Source organism: Urocitellus parryii, chromosome 1 (assembly GCF_045843805.1).
Source record: "Urocitellus parryii isolate mUroPar1 chromosome 1, mUroPar1.hap1, whole genome shotgun sequence".
Taxonomy (NCBI): domain Eukaryota; kingdom Metazoa; phylum Chordata; class Mammalia; order Rodentia; family Sciuridae; genus Urocitellus; species Urocitellus parryii.
This window is the reverse complement of record NC_135531.1, coordinates 31,809,243-31,817,631: the sequence shown is the minus strand read 5'-3', so window position 1 is coordinate 31,817,631 and position 8,389 is coordinate 31,809,243. Positions and strand designations below refer to the sequence as shown.

The following is an 8,389-nucleotide window of genomic DNA, read 5'->3' as shown; positions in this document are numbered from 1 at the left end:
TGTTCTGTTTCTTCCCATACTCAACTCAATCCTAGTCCTATCACATACAGGTTAGATGGGGAGATAAACATGAAGAGGAATTCCAGAACTCTAACTTCTCCTTCTACTATAAGTAATTGGTTTGTGCTTCTGCTTTCTTACTTCCGCGAAATCTTTCTCCTCCACTTTTTTTGAGATGTGAGGTTCTGAAACTCAGAGTTTAGAAAGCATTCACATCTGAGTTCAATACTCAAAACAAATGTTTTCTGTTGTATATTTCCAATACATTTAAAACTTGGATCACTTGTTTTTTGAACAATAATTTAAAGTTTAGTCCAGCTATAATGCAGGTTATACTGACTTTAAGGTTGCATCACATGACATACTTTTGAGTCCATTCCCAAGATATTCTGTTGTACTTATGTCTGTTTTATGGATCTGTGCAATGTCTGGCACTAAAGGGTCATCTGGATTTGGATCACATAGCATTGAAAAAAATGGATAAAAGAACTTTAGAAATAGTTAAAACAAGAGACCATTGTGATCCTAGAATATCAAGACAAATGCTGCCATCACTGTTAATATTTGGATATTAAATTCTTGTTGTAAGTGCAATCTTGGGTGGTTTGAAGAGGTGGTCTATAGGAAAATGAATTGTCAAAAAGAATACACCACCTTTATATGGGCTGTCATAAGGTCCCCTAACTGTATCTTGCCAATGAATTAGAGCATTTGTTTTTAAGCTGAACATTGGGTTATATTCATCCTTACTACCATTAGAGGTTAAAAATGTTTAAAAGCTGAGTTTTCATCCCCTATGGAATAATAAATAAGAATTTCTAATCTACCTATGCTCTCCTTCTCTATAGTACTAGAACATGGTTCTGTGATATGAAATAATTACTTCACAAATAATCAGTAAGTAGTAAACAGTGTAAATATAACATGAAAAGCTTGTTATTTCATAAGTCAGTTTTCCATCAAATTTAAAACTTGCATGACCAAAAATGGCAACTAAATGCAAAATATATGAATAAGGCTGAAGTTAACTGGAGCCACAGAAAAAATCACTGTGGAACATAATGCTCATTTCCCTCCAGCCCACATTCTGTTCGTTCTTTTGACTCTCATTCAACACATATTCTATTATAACATGCTTTGTTTCTTTCACATTTTTGTGCATGTCCCTATTTCTCTTTTCTTAAGTAGTCTTATATCCATGTTATTAAATCTTTATCGTTTCTTCTTCACTAGTATATTTCCACTTGTTCCATTTCTATGACCAAATACTTGATACTAATAAAAATGTTAAGTATTAGGTATTACATTATGTCTTTTAATTACAAAAAAATGTTCACAAAATTTTAACTTAGACCTACATTGTCCAATATGGTAGCCACCAGTTACACATGATGATTTAGAGGGGTGTTTAAGTAATTTATTTTTGCTAATATCCTCATTAAAATGATGATTGTGAGTGATGATTTTGTGGGATTTAGGAAGCATATATTTCCATGAATTCTGACAATTTAATATAAATTTTGTAGGATGCAAAATTAAGTATAAAATTCCATATCACATCCTAGTACATGTGATATTTCAGAATTTATTAGGACTGCATAAGGTACCTCTGTATGCTTGACCTTTGGCAATTTCTCCCTCTCTTGAGTTCAAAATCTTCAGTTTATATTAATACTAATAGTAATAATCTTTATTAGAGGTATATTCTTGCACTCTTTCTGAGTGGAATGATGGGTAAAGAGAGGCTGGGAAGTAGTGGAGGTGTTTCTTTTGTCATCTGTTCTGTCTCCAGTGTTCACAGTATTCCCTGTTATATGGTAGGTACTAAATCCTTGTCCACCTTGTTTCAGTGGATTATTCGCAGGATTATAGTAGTTAATTTTATTAAACACTTACTTGTTCCACATAGCACTGAATATTCTGTATCTGTACAACAGCTCTTTGAAGTAGATGGAATTGTAGCACACATTGTACAGAAGAAATGGAAAAACCTAGAAGTTAGAAGACTTTAGCATAGTCCACAGATTAGTACATAGCAGGTAGGTTTGAATATGGGAAGTCTGACCCAGAGCTCATACTTCTGGTTGATATGGTATTCCACCCCTCCATTAAATAATGCATAAACAGATAAAAATGTCAAGGGATTCAAATATTCACTTGACGGCCTGAGATCCAATATTTTTTTCTAAAGAGAAGTAGGCATTTCAATATTGGTTAGCTTAAGTTTCCTCAAGTAATTTAGCTCTTCTGTAGAAGAGAAGATTGAAACTATCAGGTCAATATAGTTCATTTGAAGTCAGAACATTCATGAATCCTTTTTTCTAACCCCAGGAAGTGAGAAGGACACATAATTTTAGGAAGAGACAGAAAAAAAAATAATTAAATGTCTTACAGCACTAGTATGCTAACAGGAATGGATGGTGGCTGGGGATTCTGAAAGTTCTCCTACAATGTAACTAATCCACCTAAGAAGTGCTAAACTAGTCCTGTGACTTGCACTAACTGTTGTACTAAGAAGAAGGCAAGTTGTTCCCAGTAACTGCAAAGCTGCAGGGACTCTGAACTATGGGTGTTGTCCTAGGTTAGACAGGATTGGCATCCTATTTGACTCACTTGACAACTCTGGATGTCAGAATAGTTCCAGGATTGGTTTCACTAAAGATAGATAACTCTAATTAATTAATAAAAGGATGGGCCTGAGAGCTATATTCATCTTAGGTGTCATGTTAAAAGAAATCATATCATGGTTTTATGCTAAGTAACAAGTAGCTTTTGACTGTGGAAATAAAGCCACAATGTTCTTCTACCTGTAGAGGATATAGATGACTCCATAAATATTTATCAATTTCTTTAGTCAACTAAAACATGTGTAAGTACAACTACTAACTTATAATAATTTTGTGAATCTAACATCCATTTCAAGTCTGTACAACTCTGCAGTCCTTTAAAAATCAGTTGAACTGATATTTTCAGAGCATGATGGTGCTCCCCACAGATCCCAGCCTCTGGCCTCAGCTGTCAGCCAGAGAGCTTTAAAAGTGTAATATCACAACAACAACAAAAAAAATTGCAAGCAAATTAAAGGATCCTGGTTCTTAGTTGAACTGGAAACAACCATCCATGACATACAACATCAGCTAAACTATAAGGAAAAAATACATTGAGCCATCAACCAGGGCGCACTTGCCCCTGTATCAATGATGCTGTTATAACTTCAGAAATTCCAGACTTATTGTGATGTATCATTGCTTTGTGTAAGCAGAAGAACCTCAAAGAAAACTTAATCATTAAAAAAGATATTGCCAGAGGGCTGTTTAATTCCACATACCGACTTCAGGCATAATGTTTAAAAATCCATACTTGTCTAATATTACTAAACTTTGTGGAGCCAAAGTAGTTTTCCAAAGACTTCCTAAAACTGATTTGCATCTCTAGGAGCCAAATATTCCTTTTAGCACAAAGGAGAGTTTAAATAAAATTCAAAAAGATCATATATCAAAGCAGGGGATAGTGGGTTGTAAAATATCTACAGACTGTGACATTTCCCTGTGTGCCTCCAGAGCTGAAATATAGGGGCTATAGTTTCTGAAGCTATTTATTTAATTTTGTATATGTTTGCTTTTAAGACAAATACTGATGAGGGGCCTTATTCATATGCATAGTGAAAAATGCTTTTCAGGAAGCATTTATTAACCTGACAGATGTATTAATTATGGCTAACATTCTATGACTATGTTCATTATTGGATAACTCTTTAGTGGTGACAATGCTTGTGGTATATTTTTAAATAATATTATATGGATTCTAAAGAGCACTTTTCAAAGATTAAAGAAAAAGAAGAATCATAGTTTCTCTTTTCCTGTCTTTTGATAAATGGCCTTTCAATTTGAAATATTCATTGAAAATGATCCCCTACCCAAATAACATGAGGGACAGCCTTATTTTTCCTTAGGAAAAGTAATCAGTGGCAACATAACTTATGTCATTTACAAATTATTAAAATATCAACAATAAACTTTATATTTTATCTCAGGCTATTTTTACCTTGAAAACATAATTTTAAAAAATGTGACTTAACTTCACAAATTATATTTTCTTGATTCCCATTCTATTAAAGTCATCATAATCAATAAACACTGAGAGATTCCAGGCAAATCAAATAGTGTAAGAATATAACTCCTGGAAAGATTATCTAAAACTTTTAATGGACATCATTATGTAAATTTTGACTTGTGTTCTGAAATAAAAGTTGTTCTCAAAATGCTTTGGGAATGAGCAACATTCTCACCAACACTCTGTTTGGTTGTAGTTAAACACATGCCAAAATGAAACTCTAATCTTTCTGTGGAGTAGCAAAATCTTTTCTGTGGCTCCTCTGTTTTGAAAACTGGCCACTGAGAAGTAGAGGTAGTTAATCTACCTCTGTTGCCTCGTATGAGTGAAACAAGAATGAAGGTGATTCTTGCTCTCTGGTCTTACATAGTTCATAAAGTCAATTATTTCCTGGGTCTGTGACTTGTCCAGATCCTCCTTCTTAGTTCACAATTATTTAGGAATCCAACAATGCTAACTAATTTCATCTGAAAGAAAATGTCTGATACTGGTATCTCCTGTAATCAAAGAAAAATATATTGGAAAGAACAAAAGAATGAAAGAAAGAAAGACAGAGAGAGAGAGAGAGAGAGGAAGGAAGGAAGGAAAGAAAGAAAGAAAGAAAGAAAGAAAGAAAGAAAGAAAGAAAGAAAGAAAGAAAGAAAGAGAAAGAAAGAAAGAAAGAAAGAAAGAAAGAAAGAAAGAAAGAAAGAGAAAGAAAGAAAGAAAGAAAGAAAGAAAGAAAGAAAGAAAGAAAGAAAGAAAGAAAGAAAGAAAAAAAGAAAAAAAGAAAGTCAGTTAGTCAACATGAGTCATATTCCCAGTACTTGATGATAGGGATGGAATCTCTTTTATTGAAAAGAGAAGCTTGAGCACAGGCTTACTTTTGTGGGGTGATTTTTAACTGCAGTCGAAACTCCTGGATGTTATGTTTTAGAAATAGTACTTTATTTCTGCAGTCTTCCTCATAAAGATCCAGAATCACAGCTGACCATAAGAAAAAAATCATTAGACAATTCTCAATTGAGGGGCATTTTGTAAAATATCTAACTAGCACTTCTAATAACCCTGAATGTCATCAATAGCAAAGAAAACCAGAGAAACTCTCACAGCCAAGTAGAACATCAGGAGACCTCACAACTGAAATCCTCCAATGGAAGGGGATCCTTGAATAGAGAAAGGATCTTAGATAAGAGCTAAAAGTATGGACTCGAGTCAGTAATGATAGGTCAATAGTCTGTACAAAGTATACCATAGGAATGTCAGATGCTAGGGAAAATGAATGCCAGATATATGGGGATTCAGAACTATATTTTCAATACATTTGTGAATCTAAACATGTTCAAAAACAAAGTTTATCTCAAAAAAAACTGATTGTAATCTATGAGATTCAGGAGTTTAAAAATCCAACAGAAAGACAAAACTTTCAGAAAAAAATGGTAGAAAGTCACCTTTTGAAGGTGACTATGGTATAGTGAAGGGGCAAGAAGCATCAGTCCAGATTGCAGAATCCAAGAGACAGAACATGAAGGAGTGAAAATTAATGGATCAAAATGAAAACATTATATGGGACATTTAAATGATGAAGTGGAAAAGTACCGTTTGTTTAATAATTTCTTGGGGAAGTAATGATTGTACATAGAAGAGTAAGTAAACCCAAAAGGCAGTAATTTACTTCTTGGAAACAAAATATATATATATAAGAATGAAATTCAGTTATGTCATTATGTTACATGATTTTATTCAAGGGAATACAATTTTGTAGAATCATGAGTTGGCATAATTTTAGATAAAAAACACTTATGCTAATATTTACTAGAATGATAACTTCAATGGGCATCCTAACTCAATCTTAAGAAACTGAAATCATTTTTTTTTTGGTAATTTGAGAAATTATGGTCAACTAAATGAGATATCTTCAAAATATTTCAAAATATTTGCTGACAAGTAGCTGAAAGCTCAGCACCTAGGGACTAGATTAAAAACAACAGTAAAAACAAATGGTACAGTCTACATTCTGCCTAACACTGAGGGAATATATAAGAAGTCCTGGAACAAGAAAGAAAAATTTAAAAAAATGATTCCTGCTAAAAGAATCCCTTCATAATGGCTAGAAATCTTCAATATTGAGAATAATTCCAGGGCTAAAGGCTACAGAATTTTTCTTTTCATTGCTACTGCATAATGCCTGGAAGAAATAAAACTACCGACAAAAATAGACTTTTAAAATAGCATTCAGATTTTCTATTAACAAAGCTCCAGCAGGGATAGATTGAAGAACATTTACAGGAAGCCAGACACTATGGCCTAATGGAGAATAGCTCAGAAAATCAGCTCATAATAAACTTCTATTAAATTTTAGTTATAGCAAATATGAAGATAATCCGAAGAACCTTCAATTCACTATACTTCTGAGTGGCCTTCCTAAATTCTCAGTTTTATGAAACTAATCAGGTCTGAAGGAAAATAAATAATTAGCACATTCTGAAAGCATAATGCAGTATTTCTGCAATACTTTTGGGATGGCAGTGTATGGAGTTCAGCAGGTTTACAATACAACCCAATTTCTAGGGAAATTATTTAATGACGGTTTTTAAAGTCTATAAAATGTCTTCAATGTGTATGGCAAATGAAGAAACATTAATTTAAGGAAATCTACTAAATTTTGGCAGAAACATATCAAGTCTGTAGCATTGAACCTGCTTTATCTGGGTTCAAGAATCAAGCATGTAGCCAAGAAAAAAGCTGGATTTTTTTCTGTACCCAGTCCCAGAGCTATGATTTTACTCTGGGAGTGACAGACTGTCAACATGGATTCTCATCACATTTCCCAGCTTCGGATACAGAATCACTATTTCTGAAGCAGGTGTAGCAGAGAGGACTAAACTTCAATTATGTCCAATCCCAAGTATAGCACCAAAACGTTACTCCAGACCCATCAGGGCAAGGATACTGGAACCTGATCCTGTCACTCTAGCTCTCTTATGGAGCAGAGATTCCACATTTTTAAGAGCAAACTGGGAAGACTGGAGATTGTTACTGCTACCATCTCCACCCCAATGCTTTCTCATACAGTGAGAATATTTCAATAGGAAAAGTGACTCCTGACTCCCCTTTGCTGAGGTGATTCAGGTACTCTTGCTAGGGGGGAGAAAGGCCCAAAGCACAAAGGGCTCTACAGCTCTGTTGAAAAGGATACACATTGCTTGGAACAGAATGCAAATCCTTGTCTAATTATGCTATTGAAATTAATGAAGATCTGGAGAATACTTAGAGCAAAATTACAAAGTCATTTGAGATCAAATAAAATGAGAAAACAGGATACAGAAGCACAAGGGGAAAATGTTAGCTATCCATCACTGGCAAAATACCCAAGGGAGGGATAGGAAAATAACAAGAAGAAATCATACCAAACCAACTAAGACCCAGAGAGGCAAACATTCAATCCTAGCTGCTCTACATTCATGTGGGTAGCAGAAAATGAGATCCAAAGTGCTTGAGCACCCCACTCCTATACCTTGCTGGCTGCATTCACCATGACCTCTCTCTATGCTAGCTCTGATAGACCAACACACTACCTTGGCTCACAGACTTTCCCTTGAAATCCCAGCAGAAGCACCTAGTACCCCATCACTCATACATTCCACTTACCTGCAAACTGACATAACACGAAAGATAGAAAAGTGTGTCACTGGCAAAAACAGTAACATAATCCACATGAATTATGGATGCAGCAACTTCTGGAGTTCTTGGCTAACTGAACGCAGGGAAATATATCCAAGGGAAATAATTCCCTAAGTGATCCTGTGCAAGCAAAGTGAACAAGGACTCTCTCCTTAAAAAATAAAACTTAAAAAAAAAAAATGAGCCTATAATGGGTGTGGTCTTGCTGATTGTTGAGAGGCTCTCACGACATTTTATTATCTGCTGTCCCAGTATTTTGAACTTGTTTTTATTTTAATGACCTCAATCTTTTCACCAACTCTACCCTAAATTTAAAGTTGCGGCCACAACTTTAAACTCACTCCTTTTCCGATCAAACCGCAAAATTTCCACATTATTCTCTCTGAGTTTTGCTCCTATGCTCCTCATCCCCACTCTAAAATTGGCTAAAATAACCAGTAACATCCATTCTATATCTTGAATGTTGTATTACTTTGAAAGTTATGCCATCAGATAAACTGTTTCATCACCTTTATTTTTTTTATTGGTTGTTCAAAACTTTACAAAGCTCTTGACATATCATATTTCATACATTAGATTCAAGTGGGTTATGAACTCCCATTTTTACCCCAAA

The 8,389-nt window shown here is 34.4% G+C and overlaps 1 pseudogene; it reads right to left on the bottom strand.

Moving 5' to 3' along the window:
• Positions 1–352: 352 nt before the first annotated feature.
• On the bottom strand, positions 353–8,184 carry LOC113186237 (ubiquitin-conjugating enzyme E2 D3 pseudogene; annotated as a pseudogene).
• Positions 8,185–8,389: the final 205 nt, after the last annotated feature.